Source organism: Eulemur rufifrons, chromosome 7 (assembly GCF_041146395.1).
Source record: "Eulemur rufifrons isolate Redbay chromosome 7, OSU_ERuf_1, whole genome shotgun sequence".
NCBI lineage: Eukaryota > Metazoa > Chordata > Mammalia > Primates > Lemuridae > Eulemur > Eulemur rufifrons.
Genome location: NC_090989.1, coordinates 227,153,163 through 227,173,903, shown reverse-complemented (window position 1 = coordinate 227,173,903; position 20,741 = coordinate 227,153,163). Strand labels below are relative to the sequence as shown.

The window sequence follows — 20,741 nt, the reverse complement described above, 5'->3', positions numbered from 1 at the left end:
GGGGAAGATAATGATATATGGCTGTCATTCACAATGTCATTCATAAATACAGAGCTGTATACATATGAGTATAGCACTCTGGGGAGGAGGGGGGGTGAACCATAGAGCCACTATTTTTGTTATAAATGTTTTAGACTATTTGATTTCCTAAACTATGTGCATATATTATGATAAATTAAAAATAAAATTTAAATGTCAAAAAATAAATAAAAAATAGTTGGAAGGAAAGAAGATGAAAAAGTCCTGTGACTTTAATCTAAAATGATAATAAAATCATATTTTGAATTTATATTACTTGAGGGAATTGGAATAAAAGGACAGAAATTGGAGTTGAGGCCTGAGATGCTATAATTTCATATAAAATTTAATTTAGCTTTTAAAGGGTGACCTTTTCCTGTCGCAGCCTGCACTAAGTTGGCTCGTGGATCTCTGAGTCCCGAAGATTGAGAGCTTCTTCGTGCCCGAGAGGTTGCGACCGGCGGCTCTGCGGCCGTCACCATGCCACAAAATGAATATATTGAATTACACCGTAAACGCTATGGGTATCGTTTGGATTACCATGAGAAAAAGAGGAAAAAAGGAAAGTCGAGAGGCTCATGAACGGTCGAAGAAGGCAAAGAAGATGATTGGTCTGAAGGCTAAGCTCTACCATAAGCAGCGCCATGCTGAGAAAATACAAATGAAAAAGACTATCAAGATGCATGAAAAGAGAAACACCAAACAAAAGAATGATGAAAAGACTCCACAGGGAGCAGTACCTGCCTATCTGCTGGACAGAGAAGGACAGTCCCGAGCCAAAGTACTTTCCAATATGATTAAACAAAAACGAAAAGAGAAAGCGGGAAAATGGGAAGTCCCTCTGCCCAAAGTTCGTGCCCAGGGAGAAACAGAAGTATTAAAAGTTATTCGAACAGGAAAGAGAAAGAAAAAGGAATGGAAGAGGATGGTTACTAAAGTCTGCTTTGTTGGAGATGGCTTTACAAGAAAACCACCTAAATATGAAAGATTCATTAGGCCAATGGTAAGTCCTTGAAAGAGTGCAGTGACTTAAATATTAGTTCTCCTTGTTAAACTGGATAAAGTCCATTACAATTTCCTGAATTTTTATTTTTTTTTTTTAGAGATGGGATCTTGCTCTGTTACCCAGGCAAGAGTGCAGTGGTGCAATAATAGCTCACTGTAACCTCAAACGCCTGGGCTCAAATGATCAGCCTCCTGAGTAGCTTGGACTATGGGCATGCTCCACCAGGCCCAGCTAATTTTTTTTATTTTTTGTGGAGATGAGGTATCTTGCTACATTGCCCACGCTGGTCTCAAACTCCTGGCCTCAAGCAATCCTCCTGCCTCAGCCTCCCAGAGTGAGGCACATATGAGCCACCATGCCTGGCCAACCTCCTTAAATCCTTAAAATTGATATACAAAATAGGTCAAAAGATATTTTTGTTGTTTTATTAATAAGAGTTACTTAGTACTTTTTCCACTACTGTCAGGAATCTTGTCTTCAGCTTCATAAGAGGTTTGAAATGAAAAAGAATTTTCATAAGAGAATGTTTTCAGTGAATTCTGACTTAAGCATATTAGAATCTTCATTTTCCACACAAATTCATATTTTACTCATTTAGCAAGTGATATACTATATCCCTGGCACTGCTAGGCCTCAAACCCTTCTTTCTGACAAGTTAGAAAACTTGAGAAGGACTATTTATCGACAGAGTCAATTCCAATTTAGTAAGAAAGTAACTTAATGCTTTTGAAAACATTCAATATGCTATCATTGGAAAAAGAAAGGGAATTTAATATAAAAGTAGCTTAATTTATGTTGACACCATTAGTAGTAATGTGACCCCAAACTAAATTCTGTCCCTACCTGCAGGGAAAAATAAAATTGAAGATACATCTTTCTTTGTAAAAGCCCTTCAAAGAGACTGAATTATTCTCCCAGCTAGATGTTCAGCCTACTTAGGAAAACAATCAGAGAAAGGAAAGTTTCAGTGTTAATCCTAGTGCTCACCCTGAGTAATTATTACTGGATTAAAATATTGGCAAACAACCTGTTTCTGTAATAAAGTTTTATTGGACCACAAAAAAAAAAAAATTTAATTTAACATTCATGAACTGGAAAAAAAAGGAAAGAAAATCAATAAGGAGCCACAACTCCCTGCCAAGGAATACATTGGAAACCAGAATTTTGAGAAAGAGAATTTACATATCGCTTAATATTGTATAATTGTATTTTAACAATGTAGTAAGTCAATCCTAATTTTTCAAGCTTATTTGACCACATGATGCTGTAGTGGAGTGAATCCAGGAGTTGGGTACAAGAGTATTTCTTATATTAGATGCTATAATTTTTAAGTATGTTAAAATATATCAAAATTAAAAACACTGCACTCGGAGGGAACTTTTTATAAATGCATAAATAGGTAACCAGAATAAAGGCTCTAAAGTCCCATCTAGTTAAGGCAAGAAGGGGAGATATTAAAAAGAAGATAGGCAAAATATGGAAGAATCCAGACCAAACCACAGCATAGATGTTTCATTTGCCTAACTAAGGGCTGGAAGGTGATAGCAATGCCTACTGTGTAACACATATACATATGTATGACATATAATATACATATATGTGCATAAATATATTTGTAACTAAATTAAGTATAGAGACTACTCTCACTAAATACTGTGGGTTCAATCCTTTAAAAACAATTTTTTTCTTGTTTTCATGAAAGTCTAATGTTTTGCTAAGTATAGATACATAAGCTGGGTAAAACCTCCATCAACATTCCAGAACTCAGAGAAGTTCAAAACAGGTAAGCAACCTCCTTAATCTTACTGTGGCTAATTTTTTTCTGTGAGATGATGTTAAGAAGCACTACATAGTGTGTCAGTGATCTATATTTTAAGCTAAGGTTTAAATCTACACAATTATAAATGTTGGATTAAATTTACTGTAGGACTAACTACACATTAACAACAACAAAGGTACAAATCACTTCTTTACTTGGAAACTCCCTCAAGAAGCTGTTATACTCAGTCATAGATAAAACTATTCTAAAAGCACACTCAACAATGCACAATTTATGTATAGTATTATATCTAGAAAAGTCCCTATCCTCAATAGCACATGATCTGAATGATCAGATAGCACAATTGGTTCAATAATTATCCATTCAGCCATGGAAATACTTCCCTAGGAAATTGAATCACCTCAATTATCCAGTTTGGGGATTCACAATAAAATATTGAATAGGTTTTTATCTAAATATGTTGACTATTTTCCTCTTGTAAATGTGTCTCTAAATTACATAATTTGTCTAGATAGTGAACATGATTTTGTAGATCAAGCATAGTATTTGGACTAGTTTCCAGTCCTAGCTATGCCATTCACTAGGTGTGTGATTTGGGAATGTTATTTCACCTTTTTGAGCCTCAACCTTTTCCTCTATAAAATAAGGACATCACTTTATATAACCTGTTTAAGTAATATATGTAGAATGTAGTCAATACATGTTAGTTCCTTTCTTGCTTCCATTAAATCCATCTCAAAGGTTGCTATCATTAAGATGATGAGAATCCATGAAAGATTAGCATCCAAAGCAATAAGTAACATGATATCTTTTCAGTTGTTTTAAACAATTGGTTTCTTTCAAATTGCTCAAATGAAAACAACATATCAATTAGAGCAGGGTTCTAAATCTTCTAAAGCCTGAAGGCAAATTTAGCTTATGAACCATTTTACTTTTGCCTTCCCATTGATAACGAGCCTGATAAATCTGAAGGGAGGCAAATATTAAAGAATGAGAGGTTCAACTTAGGAATGGATGGGAAGAGGGAGTCTATGTAAACAGAATCACAAACATTTTAAACTTATCCCAAATTGAAACGATCCTATGTATTTATTTTTAACTAATTTTACATTTTCATTTTCTTAGGCAAAGTGTATGGTCAAAAATCCACATCTTCTCAAAAATATTGCCAAAAAAAAAAAAAATCAAAAAAACATAGTCACGTAATTCAATGGTTAGGGCCTTTAAGAAAGATACCATTGGCTAATTTCTGTCCCATACCACAAGCTTCTAGAAGAGGGGAAAAAAACATGTTATATATCGGTAAGAGAAAAGTGAGAGAAGATACAGCTGTATTGGCATTTGCCTTTTGATTCTTCTATTTGATAAAAATCAGTCATTTTCTCTTGACTGAATAAATGTACTGATGACCTAGGAGATTTTTACAGCTTTCTTGGAGAATCAAAATCAGTTTTTCTCCAAAGGCTTCCATAGAGGATTTGATCAGAATCTCCACAGTGGCCTTTCTGTGTTATAAAAACTTTGGCCGTCATTATTGCTGTGCTCCAGCTCCCGCTGGAGAAGTGCGGAGCGTCAGGGGAGACGTGGCTGCCGGGGGAGTTCGGTGAGGCACAAGTCGAGGCTCGTTGAGAATCATTTCAGCTGACTGTGATTCAGGGCAAATCAATAGGTGACAACTCTACTAGCAGCAATCTACAAGAAGAATTATCTTTTTTATTCTGAAAAATGTCGTATAAATCAAACAATAAAGATTATGTCCTTCCTTTCAGTCAGAAACATGTACTAACAATAAGTCAGGTTCCTCCCAGAAAATGTGACCTGTGTGCTTTATAGCCTCCGTGTAAAGCTCAGCTGAAAATAGTGATATTCAGAATAGTTAACCTAGAATGATGAGTCCCCAAAACCAATCTGCAGACAGATGCTGGGCTGGCTGGATAACAGTCACCAGGGAGCTTATTATAATAAAAACACGTATTCCCAGACGGTGGGCCATAGATTTTTATTCTGTAGGTTTACCAGAGGTCCCAGGAACATGTATTTTTAAAACTTTCCAAGTAAACTAAACAATGTGCAATGTATTCATATAAAAATATACAACACATATGCAAAAAAGAATAAGGAGCTTCTTTTTGAAAATGTATAGAGGACAATCTTCAAGATATTTTATTAAGTGAAAAATGCAAGAGCATATATCATATTTTACTGGTGCTGTTAAAAAGAAGAATGAACATAGGTATTTGCTTATATATGCATGAAATATTTCTGGACGATTACACAAATAGCTGATAATATTGGTTTTGCCCCTGGAGGGAAGAACTGTGTGTTGGCAGATAGGAGTGGGAGAGAGATTTTTCCACATAATCCTTTGTACCTTTTGAAATTTGAGCTAAGTAAAAATATTAGGTATTCAAAAATTACTGAATAAAATATTTTTTCTATAATACTCATGACAAAATATTGCTTTTAAATAACTCTCCAAGTGACTCTGATGTTCATCCAGGAATTTATAATAACTACTACTGTCCAATATGCAACATGTTAATAATATGTAAACATGTAGTATGTAACATATCCATGTCTCTGAGAGATTAAGGATGTTTCCTTCTATGAATATAGAACACCAGAAAACTAGATACAGAGCAATTGCATTAATATGAGCAATACATTCCTAACAACCTCACCTATTTCTAAGCTGTATGGTTCAAGACTAAGTTACAATGGATCTGACAAAAATGGTGTGTCAGCTGCCAATATTCCAGGGAGCTGGAGGAATGAATGCCTCAGCTTATTCCTGAAATAAGAACTTCACCAATTCTCTGATGCTGAAAATTTCAGGCATTTCTAGCTTTTGTTTGTTTTTTGGTTTTCTATTTTAAGTAGTTCAACTTTGAAAGTTCTCATTATAAGCAGATAGTATAAAAAATAGATACAAACCAAAAATGGAGAAGTAATAAGATGATGACAGATGAAACTAGAAGACCTGGGTTCTAGTCCTAGCTTTGCTATTATCTTTGAATTTTATACCTGACTAATCATTTCACTTCTCAGAGCCATAATTGTCTTATCCACATTGCAAGACAGTTGAATAAGATCAATTTTTGCCAATCTAAAAGTCTACTGAGAAAGTAATAAAAATTCAAGAGCTATTTCCAGCATTGTATAAAGACTAATGAAAATAATTTATCTATCCTTGATAAGGTTGCAGAGGGATCATGTAGGAGACATAGTACTGATAATTTAGGCAAGCAAGAGAGCAATATCAAACACTGTAGAATAAAAGGATCCTAGAACATCATTGTGTGATAGGTATTTCCAAGGTCATCTTTTCCAACTCACAAACAAATGCACAAACCCCATCATTTTATGCCTTTTTAAGCCATCATAAACCTTTCATTGAGGTCCTCTGATATCACGCATAGACCTGCCCAGTTTCAGGGGGCGCGAACATTCACATTGCCCAGAGGCAATTTCTGCTGTCAGTAGCTGAGCTCTTTCTTTCCTCATGTCACATTCTCTCAACTTATTCCAAGTGAGCTCCAGTGCCCCCTACTCCACTGCCAAATCCAATAGTGTCTAGTTTGTTCTTATCTTATCTCATTTCTCAGCACCATTTGACACAGTTGACCAAGTCTTCCTTCTTGAAATGATTTCTTCTCCTGGCCTCCTGGGTAGCCTTGTCTCCTAACTTTGCTCCTAACTCACTGGCTGATCCTTCTTAGTCTGGCTCTTGCTCTTCCACTACCCAAGCTCTAAATGCTGGAGTACTCATGGGCTCCATAACTTGGCCCTGTTCTCTTAAGTGATATCAGATATCAGAAATGATACCTCTTCTATTAGGTTTCTCAGGTCAAAGAGTTAGAATACAGCCCTAATATAACTCTTTCTTTTTCTAATCTACCCCTAGGTTCTGTCATCTCTAACTCCAAAATCTACCCCAAATCTGACCATTTCTCTTTATCTTCATTACTACTACCTCCCTCTAAGTCACCTCATTACTTGCCTAGTTCATTGCCATAACCTTTCCGTTGCTTTCTCTGCTTGCACTCTTGCTTCCTATAATTTATTTTCCATGTAATAGCAAGAATAACTTATTTAAAATATAAATCAGATCATGTCACTCCTCTGCTTAAAACGTACTAAATGGCTGGCTTCTGATCATAGCTAAAATCTAAAGTTCTTACCTTCTCCTTAAAAGTCACGGGTGATCTGGACTCTGCATCTCTGAACTTCCTGTAAACATTATCCACCCTGTCCACAATCTTTCAGCCAAACTTGCCTTCTCTCTCACCTTAGGATCTTTGTACTAGCTGTTCTCTTTTCTTGGAATATTTTTTTTCCCTCTAGATCCTCATAATCCTGGCTCCTTATAATCATTCATGTCTCAGTTGAGATATCAGCTTTTTAGAGAGGCCTCCCTGGCCACTCAATCCAAGGCAGCCATCTGGTCTTTTCCTACTTTCTACCCTATTTAATTCTATATGAACACTTAACACTCCCTGGCATTTTTCTTGTTTGTTTATTTATTGTGTCTCCTCATAAGAAGGTGAGCTGTATGAGAGCAGGGACGTTGTTGGCCTTGTTGCTACTCTTTCCTCGGGCCTTAGAAAAGGGGTAGGCACATATTCAATAAAAATTTGTTAAAGGAATGAAGGAATCAGGAGATTCTAAAACCCAGAGTCTTCTAACATGATACCCAAAATATCCAGGATACAATTAAAATCCATTGTCATCCTAATTTTTGTTCATGTTTTGACTTCTAAAACCTTACTTAAAATCCAATTACTCTTCTATACAAAAAACTTCACTTATTTGAAGACAACTATTACCTTAGTTGAATAAAAAGCTCCTATTTCTAAAATGTGGCATTTGGGAGAAGAAGATTTAGAACAAAGTACACAGTGAACATGAAATGTCAGTTGCCAAGAAATATAATAAAATATACTTTATAATAGCACTTTCACTTGTATATACACATTTTTGTATTATAGATGATCCATAGATACTATAATTTATTCTAATATACCACCTCTGCTCATAGTAAAGTGAGAGGTAACTTTCATAGTAATTTTGATAGGATATTCTCAATAGGTTTTATTATCTTGGCTTTTTATGCAAAGCCCAAGAAATTTGCCCAGGCTTGGTAGGTTACTTATCTTCTTGACAATCCAATTTCTTAAAATCAAATAGCAATCAGTTTGTGTTTGATCTTGCTGGGTTATAGAGACTTACTAGATATTTTAAGATTTCCTAATTCTAGTAATCGTAATGCATTTTCTTCAGCTAGATTTATTCCATGATGTGCACAAACAAACTCAAATTCTCAGAAACAACCATTATTCTCTTTCTTTCCCCATCACTTTCTTTCCTCATTGAACCACCAACACAAGTCTAATCATTAGTTTACTATTATCCAACAAGAGAAGAATTTCTATTTTGCTTTATTAATAACTAAAATGCAGCCACTGCTTAACATGTGCCAACTGATGGTCTCTGTGTTTCTCAGCTTGATTCATTTAATCCTAAGGACATGTACTATTTCTTTGACCATTTTAAAGATGGAGAAACTATGGCACAGAGCAGTTAAGTAACTTGTGTAAGGCTAAATAGCTAGTAAGTAGCAGACCTAGGCTAGACATCTGGGAAGTCTCACTCCAGAACCTGTGTTTTCAGCTACTACACTACATCCCCACCAGTAAAATTCACATTTTTCCATTTGATCTTTTAAGCTACTATTACTCCAATCACTTTTACAGTTTGATAAATAGTGATGAATATCTTCTCCAGGAAAGAAGAAACATGCCAATTTCTTCAAGAGTTTCTTATATTACATGATTCCAAATTGCCTCGCGGCCCAGGTTTCCTCCAGAAAGACAAGTGTGTCTATCATCCTCTTAAAGTGTCAGAACCAAGTGTTAGTCCGTGTGTGGACTCAAGTGTATATAAAAAGAGATAATGGGTTCCTCTTTCTATATATTATAATTTTGCTAACTTAGTATCGTCACCTTAGCTTATTTGGTAGCTGCATCACAATCTTTACTGATATTTCTACCAAATATATTTTTCACATGATTCAAAGCTCCGTTGAGCTGCTATACACACTTCCCAAAACACCTACAGGAACGATACAAAAAGCAAGCTTCAGTGCAGTGTGGCTATGAGACACTGAAAGTGGGCTTCCCTTAAGTGCAGGGGACACATGTATATTTCAGCCTAAAATCTTCTAAAATATTACACATGTGAAACAATTTTTTTAAAAAAAACTAAAAGTATTTTATTTTTAAAAAACATTAAAATAAAAAAATTAATTAAAAAATACTATGTGCTACAAAAGCCACTTGAGGGCCTGCTTATAGTACATACAGGTAAGGAAAACCCTCAGTGACAGGAGGCCCTCCGCTACACATGTACAAGGGGAGAGAAAAGATAGTGTATGTGTGAGAAAAGAAAGAGTAAAAGAGTTTGATTTTTCTGAGCCTTGTTCTCTCTTTCCTACGTTAAATTCTTACAAATACTAGGCTTCCCGGTTGCTTGTTCTCTAGCATTTTCCCCTGCTTTAACTCTCTGGACTTAACCATTAGCATTGTTTTCTGCACCTGTGACCTTGGAGACTTTCAATCAAGTGTCAGTCCAAGGACCTAGTATTTAGCTTCTGTATTTAACTTTTTTGCCCTGGTGAAATGTTTTGCCATGGGCCAGTGGTATCCCTGAGTCTGCCCTGACAATGTGAACTGTTATTAGCTCTCAGTTTTTCTCCATGTGATGTTAGGTTGATTTCGAAAACCCTAAGCAATAGCTTTTACATTTATTCCTAATAAGCTGCATCTTATTTTATTCCATATGTGCTAAGGTCTTTTGGGAATCCTATTCTGTCATCAGATACTAGCTAAGCAGATTTTAGGCCACTCACAAATTTGGTAACACGTCATTTATGTATTTTGCCCAATTTTTTATGAAAATGTTAACCAATGATAAGTCAAGAATGAGGTTCTGGGCCGGGTGCAGTGGCTCACGCCTGTATTCCCAGCACTTTGGGAGGCCAGGAGGGAGGATTGCTTGAGGCCAGGAGTTTGAGAACAGCTTCAGCAAGAATGAGAACAACCCCCCCCCCACCCCTGTTTCTACAAAAAAATAGAAAAAACTAGCCAGGCATAGTGGTTTGCACCTGTAGTTCCAGCTACTCAGGAGGCTGAGGCAGTAGGATTGCTTGAGCCCAGGAGTTTGAGGTTGCTGTGAGCTATGATGATGCCACTGAACTCTAGCCCAGGTGACAGAGTGAGTGAGAGTCTGTCTCATAAAAAAAAAAAAAAAAAAGAAAGAAAGAAAGAAAGAATGAGGTTCTGAGATAAGATCACTACAGATCTCTCTAAATAGACAATGACAATCACTACTCTTTGAAAATGGCCATTCTATCATTTATGGACCACCCTAAGTGTACCATTGTTTAGTTCACCTTTTTCTATCTTACTACTATGTTTCGGTAACATTCTTAGAATTTATCCATTCTGTACTTGTTGGTGGCATTATAGCATAGAGATTAAGACTGTGGATTCTGAAATGTGGCTACCTGTGCTGAAATAAATGTTTCCCCATTTTTAGCTGTGTGGTATTGGGCTAGTTACTGATCTAAACAGTTCCTCGGCTCTAAAATGGGGAGAAATACTACCTAAGATTAAATGAGAAAATGCATGTAAAGCACTTAACCTAGAGTCTAACATCAAAAAAATGCTTAGGAAATATTAGCTCTTCTTAACAGTAGTAGTTAACCTACCCAAAAGCAAGTGAGGTTAGTTTGGTACAGCTTAATTTTAAGGAGCCCATGCTGGGTCTTGGTGAATAAATACCACTTCCCTTTGTAAGAATTTGCATGTTTTCATTTTATACTGCTTGAAAAACCATCCATTTTAATAATCCATTCTATAATTTTGCACAGGGATTAATGTCAGTCTCGCTGATCTATACGTGCAGAATTTACCTTTTTCCCTTGTTAAAAATTTGTATTGTATTTGCTTTTCTCCAGTCCTGCGGCCACCTATCCGTTTTGCCACCATTCTTCAGTGGTAACACTTTGCTGATTCAAAAGCCTCATTCCCCGGTTCGCTCCAACCCTGCAGTGGAGTTCATGTGAGCCAGGGCACTTGATGTTCCATCTTCAACATCAGTTCCCTCCTAAACCCGCTTGCTCTATGCTCTCCAATATAGACAGCATTTTCTTTGATGCAGAAGACAGGCAGAACATGAACGAGTGGTCTTGCTTTGTTTTTGTCGTCTGTTATCACCATCTGTCTCAAGCAGAGGGCCTACCCCTTCCTGTTCGTTTTTCTTGCTCATTAGTATAACTTTTTAAATCCCCTTCTTTTTGCCTTATTATTTTACACACACTTTAGCTCCATGAGAGTTTATACCTTAAATTAGTCTTGAAGACTCGTGCAAGTATTTTAAATTCACCATTGGTTGTCCATTCCTCTTTCTGCTTTTTGCCTTTTTGAATTGTTGAGTTCAGACATTGCCAGTCTAAAATGACATCTGAGGTAGTTTCTCCCTAAAATATCTTTTAAGATCCAAATTAAAAACAAAAACTTATATACAATATGGGACCCCGAAGAAGTTTAAGGTATAACTGTTTTAAAATTGCCTTCCAGCTATGTTTCAGGTTTAAGTGAATTCAGAAAGTCAATTGCTAAGTGAATGCGAGATGAGTAGGTGGTGTGGACTAAGGTACAGGTGTGGAGATGGTAGGAATAGGACAGATTCAAGAAATACTGCAAGTAGAACCAACAATATTTACTAGTGGATTGGATATAGGTTGAGAGAAAGAAGAATCAAGGATTCCAAAACCTATAATTTATTTTGAGTAACTAGGTAGACAGTAAATATGTTTAGTGGGAGGTGGAAGACTTTGGAACAGTTAAAAACTAACATTTAGCTACGCTTGTTTTTAAAGTTTTCTACTGGACATCCCATCCTAACTGAAATATCAAGTAGAATATAGGAGCTTGGAGCTCAAAAGAAAAGGCTAGGCTAGAGATAGAAATTTGGGTTATCTGCAAAAAAGGGTACTTGAAGCCCTGGGACCAGCTGAAGTTGCCCACATGAGATCACAGAGGTGAGGAAGGCGCCAAGGAGAGGAACTTGGGTCTCCAAAACATTTAGAGTTCTGGGGGAGCAGGTGAAGAAGTTTGAGGTAAAGCAGCCAAAGAGATGAGAGAAAAGTCAGGGATGTATGATATCCTGGAAACTAGTTGAAGAATCTGTGTCAAGAAGGAGGGAATAATGCATCATGTCAGACATTAAGAACTAACGTAAGATGATCTTAGAGAAGTGACCATTTGCATTAGCAAAATGACATCACTGAGTAGATAAGGTCCATTTTATCAGAGAGGTATGGAGAAATGTCCAATTAGAATGATTTTGAGGAGGAAATGGGAGATGAAGAAGTAGAGACAGTGAATATAGGCAATGTACCATTTTTTCTCTGAAGGAGAGCACAGATATAGGCAAAAGGAAAGTTTTTGTTTGGCTGCTTTTTTGGTTGGTTGTTTGTTTTGCTGGGTAATCTCAAAGCATGCTTGAATTTGGAGAGGGAGGAGCCAGCAGAAAGGGAGAAATTAATAATGCAGTAAAGAAAGCAAATACAGTAGCAAAATGTCCTTCAAAAAAACAGGGTAAGTGGAGAGGTTGGGTTAAGACAGGAACAGTGCCCTTTCTCTTATAACTAGAAGGAAGGCCAATATGTGTGCAAGTAGGTTGATGGGCTATCTTATCTTATTGGAGTGAAACTATTTTTGTATAAAATATGCAGGGATGTTATTAGCTTAGAGCAAGGTGGGAGGAAGAGGATGTTGGATATTTCAAATTATCCACATAGGAAATGGAAAACTAAGTTTACTAGAGAATTGGGGTAGGTTTGTTTGGCAGTGCTAAGTGACTATGTAAGATGGTATTTAATTTTCAGGTTTTTGGAGATTTTCCTCTTATCTTTTCTTTTATTGATTTCTAGTTTGATTTCATAGGGTCAGAGAACACATTTTGTATGATTTTAAATTTGTTGAGCTTTGTTTTATGGCTCAGGATATGGTCTATTTTGGTAAATGTTCCACGGATGCTTGAAAAAATGTCCATTTTTCTGTTGTTGGGCAAAGTATTATATAGATGTCAATTTTCTGTTGGTTAATTGTGTTGTTCAGATCTTCTATCTCCTTGCTGTTTTTCTGTTTACTCTATTGCTTGCTGAGATGGAGTATTAAAGATCCAACTCTAAATATGAATTTATCTATTGCTTTTTCAGCTGTTTTGATTTCTGTTTCATGTATTTTTGAGGTTCTGCTGTTTGTTATATATACATTAGGATTGTTTTGCCTTTCTGGTGGATTGATCCTTTTATTGTTATGAATGTGCTTCTGTGCCTCTAGTAATATTCTTTGCTCTGAAGTCTGCTTTATGTGATATTAATATAGCCACTCCTGCTTTTTTAAAATTAATATTTGACTGGTATATTTTTCAGCCTTTTACTTTCAACCTTTGTTGTTGAATTTTAAGTCAGTTTCTTAAAAACAGCAAATAACTGGGTTATATTTTTATCCACTTTTAATTGGCATATGTAGCCCACTTGCATATAGGTTAATTTGCCATTTGTTGTCTATTTGTTGCCTGTGGCTCACATTCCTCTAGTTCTCTTTTATGACTTCCTACAGACTACTTAAACATTTTTAGTAGTCTATCCTGATTAATTTATAGTGCTTTTTAGTGTATCTCTTTGTATAGTTTTCATAGTGATTGATCTGGGTATTAAAAATACCTATGTGACTTGTAACAGTCTACTTATATCAACATTTAAGTGATGTGTAAAAACCTTTCTTCTATTTAGTTCTCTTTACCTTCTCCACTTCAATATAGCATTGTCTTGGGTATAAGATGATACTACATAATATTTACTTCAATCATCAAATATAATTTACAAAACTCATAAGGGGGATAATCTATTACATGTATCCATATCTCTGTTCTTTCCATTGTTCTTTCTTTTTTTCCTGATGCTCAAAACTGATTCATCATTTTTTTTTATTCTGTTTTAAGAAAATTCTTTAGCCATTCTTGAAGAGTAGGTTTGCTAGCCACAAATTCTTTTGGTTTTGTTTCATCTGTGAATGTTTTCATTTTCCCTTCATTCCTGAAGGATAGCTTTGGTGGATATAAAATTTGATATTGACAACTATTTTCTTTCAGGGCATGAAAATGTTATGTCAAGTCCTTCTGGCCAACATGATTTCAGATAAGAAATCCACTGTCATTCAAATTGGTGCTCTGCTGTAGGTAATGTGTTGTTCCTCTCTGGCTGCTTTCAAGGTTTTTTTTTTTTTTTTTTTGTCTTTAGTTTTCAGAAGCTTAATTATGATATGTCTTGGCATGAATTACTTTGAGTTTGTCCTATTTGGGGGTTGCTCAGCTTCTTAAATCTGTAGTTTTTTTGTTTTCATTTTTTAACCAAATTTGTAAGGTTAACCATTATTTCTTCAAACATTCTTTCAGTCCATTTTTCCTTTTCTTCTTCTGTGAATCCAGTAATACAAATGTTGAATTTTTCATTATTGTCCCCAATTTCCCTGAGTGTCTTTTCAGTGGTTTGTTTTCCCCTCTGTCTATTGTCTTTCTGTTGTTCATATTGGGTAGATTCTATTGATCTGTCCTTAAGTTCATTGATTCAATCTCTGTCATCTCCACTCTACTATTGAGACTCCAGGAAGTTTTTATTTCTATTATTTTATTTTCAGTTTTATATTTTCCATGCCATTCTCTTCTTTATAACTTCTGTTTCTTTTCTGTGATTTTACATTGTTTCCTGTGTTTCAACAGAGTTTGTGATTATTTTGAAACATTTTTGTGATGGCTGCTTAAAATCCTTGTCAATTAATTCCAGTATCTGATTCAAGTTGGTGTTGGTGTCAGTTAATTGTCTTTTTCATTCAAGTTGTAATTTTCCTAGCTCTTGGTATAATAGGTGATTGTTTTTTATTGCAATCTGGAATTTGGCTATTATATTAGGATAATCTGGATCCTATTTAAATCTTTTTTTTAGCAGCCATTCACTCTGTTTAGGTTTAGCACACATATATCCTGGCTTACTTTTGTGGATTGTGGTTCCAATGAAAATTTAATTTTCAAGGTTTTAATGGTATTATTTTTATCTGTTTGGTTTATCTCATGCCAGTGATGGTGCTGCCTGAAGGGGCAGAAAATGTTTGCCCAGACCATGCTGTCTGGTGCCTCTATATAGAGAAAGGGAATCTCTGGCCCACAGAGAAAAAGTTTCCTGGATCAGGCAGCTTGTTGTGGCAGGATTCTCTTTTGTGGTACTAGCCAGACACCTGGTTTTCTAGGTAAATGGTGTGAATCTCAAATAAGAGTTTGATTTGAGTTATTCAAGCCAGAAACCTGGGAATAAAATATTACTCTTTCCTCTATCAACCAGAAGTGAATTTACCAAGAATTAATGAAACTTAAGTTTCAGTGTCTGTCACTTGCAGGACCCTGGAACTTAAACGTATTCACATGGTCACATGTTTTTGAAAAATTTGCAAAAGTTGCATATTTTAACTGTAATTAGTTAAGACTGTACTTCTTTTTTCTATGGCTTCCCCTCCATCACATTCCCATTTAGGTCATTGCTCCGGGTACTTTTGAGATCTAGCTAAGAGGAAGTGTGTTAGGGATAATTTTAGTTTGGATTTAGTGGGACAAACTTATGCTGTCCACAGACACTTCTGTATGTTGTTAAATTATTGCTAATGATTCTTATATAGGGTGGCTTCAGGGAAAGTTCCTAACTCCCCACCATGCTGACTCATCCAGCTTTGTTACACAAAGGTTCAGGGCCTATGGTTGCCTTACAGAATGAGCATGACCAATCTCACTCAGTACTATGTAGAGAAGAGAAATAAAACTTAAAGTTTAGGGAGCCAGAAGTTAATCTGTGGAAAAGTCTTCCAATTTCAGGCATGTAATATTTAGCATTTATTTAGCTAAATGATAGAGCATTTATTTAACTCAGTGTTGGATTATTGGAGACATAATGGTGCCTAGTCAAAATAGAAGTTATCTTGTCACCAATACAATTGGTGAAAATTGTATAAAACAGAATTTGTCAAAATTTTTATATGTAGACCACAAACTTAACAGCTGTACTTCTAATAGTGCATCTATGTGTGATGTCACATGTTTTATGTTTCCAGTTCTCAGTAACAAAAAAATAAATTTTTGCCAGGCACAGTGGCCTATAATTCTAGCACTTTGGGAGGCCAAGGCAGGAGGATCACTTTAGCCCAGGAGTTCAAGACCAGCCTGGGCAACCTAGTGAGACCCTGTCTCTATAAAAATTTTAAAAAATTAGTCAGGCCTGGTGTTGCACACCTGTAGTCCTGGCTACTTGGGAGGCTGAGGCAATAGGATCACTTGAGCCCAGGTGTTCAAGGTTGTAGCAAGCTATGATTATATCACTGCACTCCACCCTGGGTGACAGAGTGAGACCCTGTCTCTGAAAAATAAATAAATTAATTTTGATCACCCATGTTCAAAGACTGAATTATCTTTCTGTTCTTCATTTAGAAAATAATCATATAAAATTATTGTCATATAAGACGGTATCAAAGAATTTACTATCAAAACATGTAAAACAGTTGATTAATTAAAAATAGTATGTCTTTTTTAAAAATTTGGTAACGTTTATAGTATTTGGCAGTATTTTAAATTTGTCGTTTGTTTTGGCTTCTTTTCTCATTCTAAAGAAATACTTTTGTATTTAATTTAGTGTGAGTAAATTTGTATTTTTTCTTAAAAATGATCTCATGAAATCTGGATCCAATCCTACTTTCTTCTCACTTTTAAACCCACATCAAATCTATTTGAAAATCCTGTTATTGACATTTTAAATATATATTAAGTCTATCTATTTCTCTTCATCTCCACTGCCTTCACTATTGAGGTAATCTCACCTCTCACCTGGACAATGGCAGTAGCTTCTCTTTGCTGGATAGAAATGTCTTAATTTAATATAACCAATATGTTTTTTATATATGTTTTCAAGACTTTACTGTCTTGATTTAAAATGTTCAAGGTTTTTTTTTAAAAAGCCTCAATTTTTCTTCTGATAGTTTTGTCTTATAATTTTTATACTTACTATCTTTAGCCAATGTAGTATACTTTTATGTTTCTTCAGATAGCTAAATAGTTATGCTAGCATCATGTAACAGAAAAAATATTTTTTCTATTAAATCACACTGTCAACTTCATCATTTATTATATTCATTTTAGATTTCATTGTATACTAATTATCTATTTGTCTATTATTATGCTAACACATAGTGTTTTGATCATAGAAGACTCATAGTAATTTGGATATCTGATAAAGTAAGTCTATCCTTGATAATTTTTTAATTGGAAAGTTATTACACATTCTTTTTCCATATGAATTTTAGAGATATTTGACCAGTTTGAAAAAAAATAACCTGTTGGGATTCTGATTAGAACTGCAATAAATTTATGTATTAATATAGGAGAGATCATCTCTCCATTTTTCAAGTCTTATGTTATGTCTTTCAATAAAATGTTATTTTCTTCATTTGGATCTAATTTCTGTCTTCTTAGATTTATTTTGGGTAATTTCTCTTTTTTGTTGTACTTATGAATGGGATATTTTCCCATTCCAATTTCTAATTGCATAATATTAATAGAAAGAAAAGCTATTAATTTTGTATCTCGACAGCCACATTACTAAATTCTCTTATTAACTCTAATAGATTTTTAGCAGAATATCTTGTATTTTCTAAGTACATAATCTACCAACTACAAATAAAGATAGTATTATCTTTTTATTTCCTATATTTAAATGGCTTCTTTTATTTTCTAGTCTTATCAATCTCTAAAATGTGTTGAATTGTGATAAAAGCAGGAATTCTTGTGTTGTTACTGATATAATTAAAAATGGCTGCTGAATATAATGTAGTTGTTGAGTCTAAGTAGAGAATTTTTTAAAAATCTCATTTAGATAGTCCTATGGACTAAATTATGTCTCCCCAAAGTTCATTATGTTGAAGCTCTAACCCCCATGTGACTGTATTGGAGATAGACCCTTTAAGGAGATGATTAAGGTTAAATGAGGTCTAAGGGTGGAACACTGTCTGATAAAACTAATGCCCTTATAAGAGCATTAGTTCTATAAAAAGAGGAAGAGATACCAGAGCTCTCTCCCTCTACTCTATGTGAAGGCACAGTGAGAAGGTGGCTGTCTGCAAATCAGGAAGGGAGCCCTCACCAGAATCCAACCATGCTGGCATCCTGATCTCTGACTTCTAGCTTCCAGAACTGTGACAATATAAATTTCTGTTGTTTAAGCCACCCAATATACGGGTGTTTTGTTTTGTTTTGTTTGTTTATAGAGATGGAGTCTTACTCTATTACCCAGGCTGGAGTGCAGTGGCACATTCATAGCTCACTGCAACCTCCAACTCCTGGGCTCAAGCAATCCTCCTGCCTCAACCTCTCAAGTAGCTGGGACTACAGGTGTGCACCACCATGCTCAGCTAACTTTTTTTTCTAAACCTTTGTAGAAAGGAGGTTTCACTATGTTGCCCAGGTTGGTTTCAAACTCCTGGGCTCAAGCAATGCTCCTGCCTTGGCGTCCCAAAGTGCTGGGGTTACACGCATGAGCCACCGAGCCCAGCCTATGGTATTTTTCAATAGCAGCTTGAACTGACTAATACAGGTAGTTTCCCTTTCTGTCCTGCCCCAGCTGAGAACATATTAGTAAATGTAGTCATATAAAACCATAAATTATGACAGACATAGTCATGACATGTCCTCTAGCCTAGCACTTCTCGACTAGGGTGATTTTGTCTGTCAGGGGACATTTGGCAATGTCTAGAGATATTTTTAGTTGTCACAACTGAAAAGAAGCATGTTGAGAGAGTGGGAGGTACAGGCATCTAATGGGTAAAGGCCAGGGATGCTGTTAAATTTCCTACGATGGATTAACAGCTCCCCACACCAGAGTATTTGGCCCAAAATGTCAGTAGTGCCAAGCTTGAGAAACTCTGGCTAGCCAAGCCCTTGAAAACCCCCTTCTGCTAGAGGGAGGAAAAGGAAAGAGGGTGCTTCAAAAGGACCTATACAATGCCCAGCCCCCGGCTGAGGAGGTGCAAATGGCCAGGCTGGGAAGACTGAACCACCAACCCTCAGAGCAGAAGTAGTTGGTGAGCAAGACTGCTAACTCTGCTGGCTCTTGAAGTAGAGGTCAGTAGCAGTAGGTCTTGACATTGAGCCGCATTCCATTGGTGCCGAAGGGCTGCAGACTTGTCATCATGGCCAGGTGGCACCTCAGGTAGAATACAGTCTGGGCAGGTGGAGAAACCAGCTTTTTGTAGCAGCAGATGAACCGGCCCACACCAATTCCTCCTCTGACTCCTGGAACCCACAAGGGAGTTTACTTTTATTCCTAATTTTCTTAGTGGTTTTTTTTTTCTTTTTAGAAATGGCTAATGAATTTTATCAAACAGATCTATGGTAATCATTTGCAGAATTATGTATTTTTTCACCTATAATGCTTGATGTGTTAGATTATCTTGATAGCTACCTTCCTTTCAAAAAGTATAAAACTTTTTTTGTAAGCCTTATCAGGCTTTTTATTAAGGCTGTTCTAACTTTATTCAGGAGGTTTTCATGTTTTTCTACAGACTAGAATTGGTGGACTGAAAATAATTATATATTCATTAACGGTTAGAAGGTATTCATCTCTGACACCACCTGTGCCTGGTGCCTCTTTCAAATGATCAGTCTTTAACCTTTGTGATTTGTTCTGTAATTGTCTTCTTGAGCCAGTTTTGGTCATTTCTGTTTCTTAATAGCTTTTTGATTGGTCTTGCCTCTTCTAGTTTATAATCTGAGCGGTCAGAGTAATCTTTCCAAAACTGAAGTTAAATCATGCCACTGCTCCTCTTAACACTCAGTACGTAAAATAAAATCTGACCTCTTTACCGTGCTCACAAGGCCCCTATGACCTGTCTTGCCCATTACATCCCTTGCTAGTGGCACTCCTTCCTTTACCACTTCCTTGCAAACACACTGACATACTGCCCATTCCTCAAGTATAGGAATCTTTCCTTAGAGTCCTTTATACCTACTTTCCCTTTTGCCTGGAAAGTTCCCTACCCTCTTCATATTTCAGATCGGTTGCTCCTTTCCTTGCTTCAGAATTCAGTTTTTAACCCTGACTGCCTCAGGTTTCTCCTCCCCCCCACCCCCACCATGTTCCCCAAAGTAGGCAGAGATTTTCTCTTTTCTGGCAGTCACAAAGGCTGAGTGTGGTTGGCACCAGCCACTCACACATATTTTTCTCTCAAGGGAAGACTCAGAAAGATATTGGGTTGGTCACTAAGAGAATTATGCACTCCCTTCAACTTACTTTAGAAAAAGTACATGGTTTCAGAGCCCAAAGGTTATAACAGAATTCTAAATTAATTTTCTAAAGATAATTTATGCCACTGAGAACTTCTCAGTTCCTTTTGGTTCTCTGAAGACAAACATTTATATGCAATTACATACAAATGCCAGGAATATTTTAGAATTGTAGCCATATAGAAATTAATATGTATACAAGAATACTAATTCTAAGAAAAGGAGAAAGGGAGAAATTATATTTTTTATCAAGGTATCAACTACTTTTTAAAAAAAATTTTAGTCTCTCCAAATGGCTTGCTGAGAAATACTATTTGGCAAGATATTTCTCAATCTGGCTTATGTTGCCTGTTGTAATTTCACTAAGCCCAGCATTTTAACATTTTTGAACATATTCCCAAAGATCTTTAATGATAGATGCATCTTTTAAAAAATCAGACAATAAAGTACACATGTAGCAAAAATGGACCACTAAAGGAATGCTAAAAATTGGAG

The 20,741-nt window shown here is 35.9% G+C and overlaps 1 pseudogene; it reads left to right on the top strand.

The window, feature by feature from the left end:
• Positions 1-415: 415 nt before the first annotated feature.
• LOC138385951 (ribosome biogenesis protein NSA2 homolog) overlaps positions 416-20,741 on the top strand; it is a 28,197-nt pseudogene continuing 7,871 nt past the window's right edge.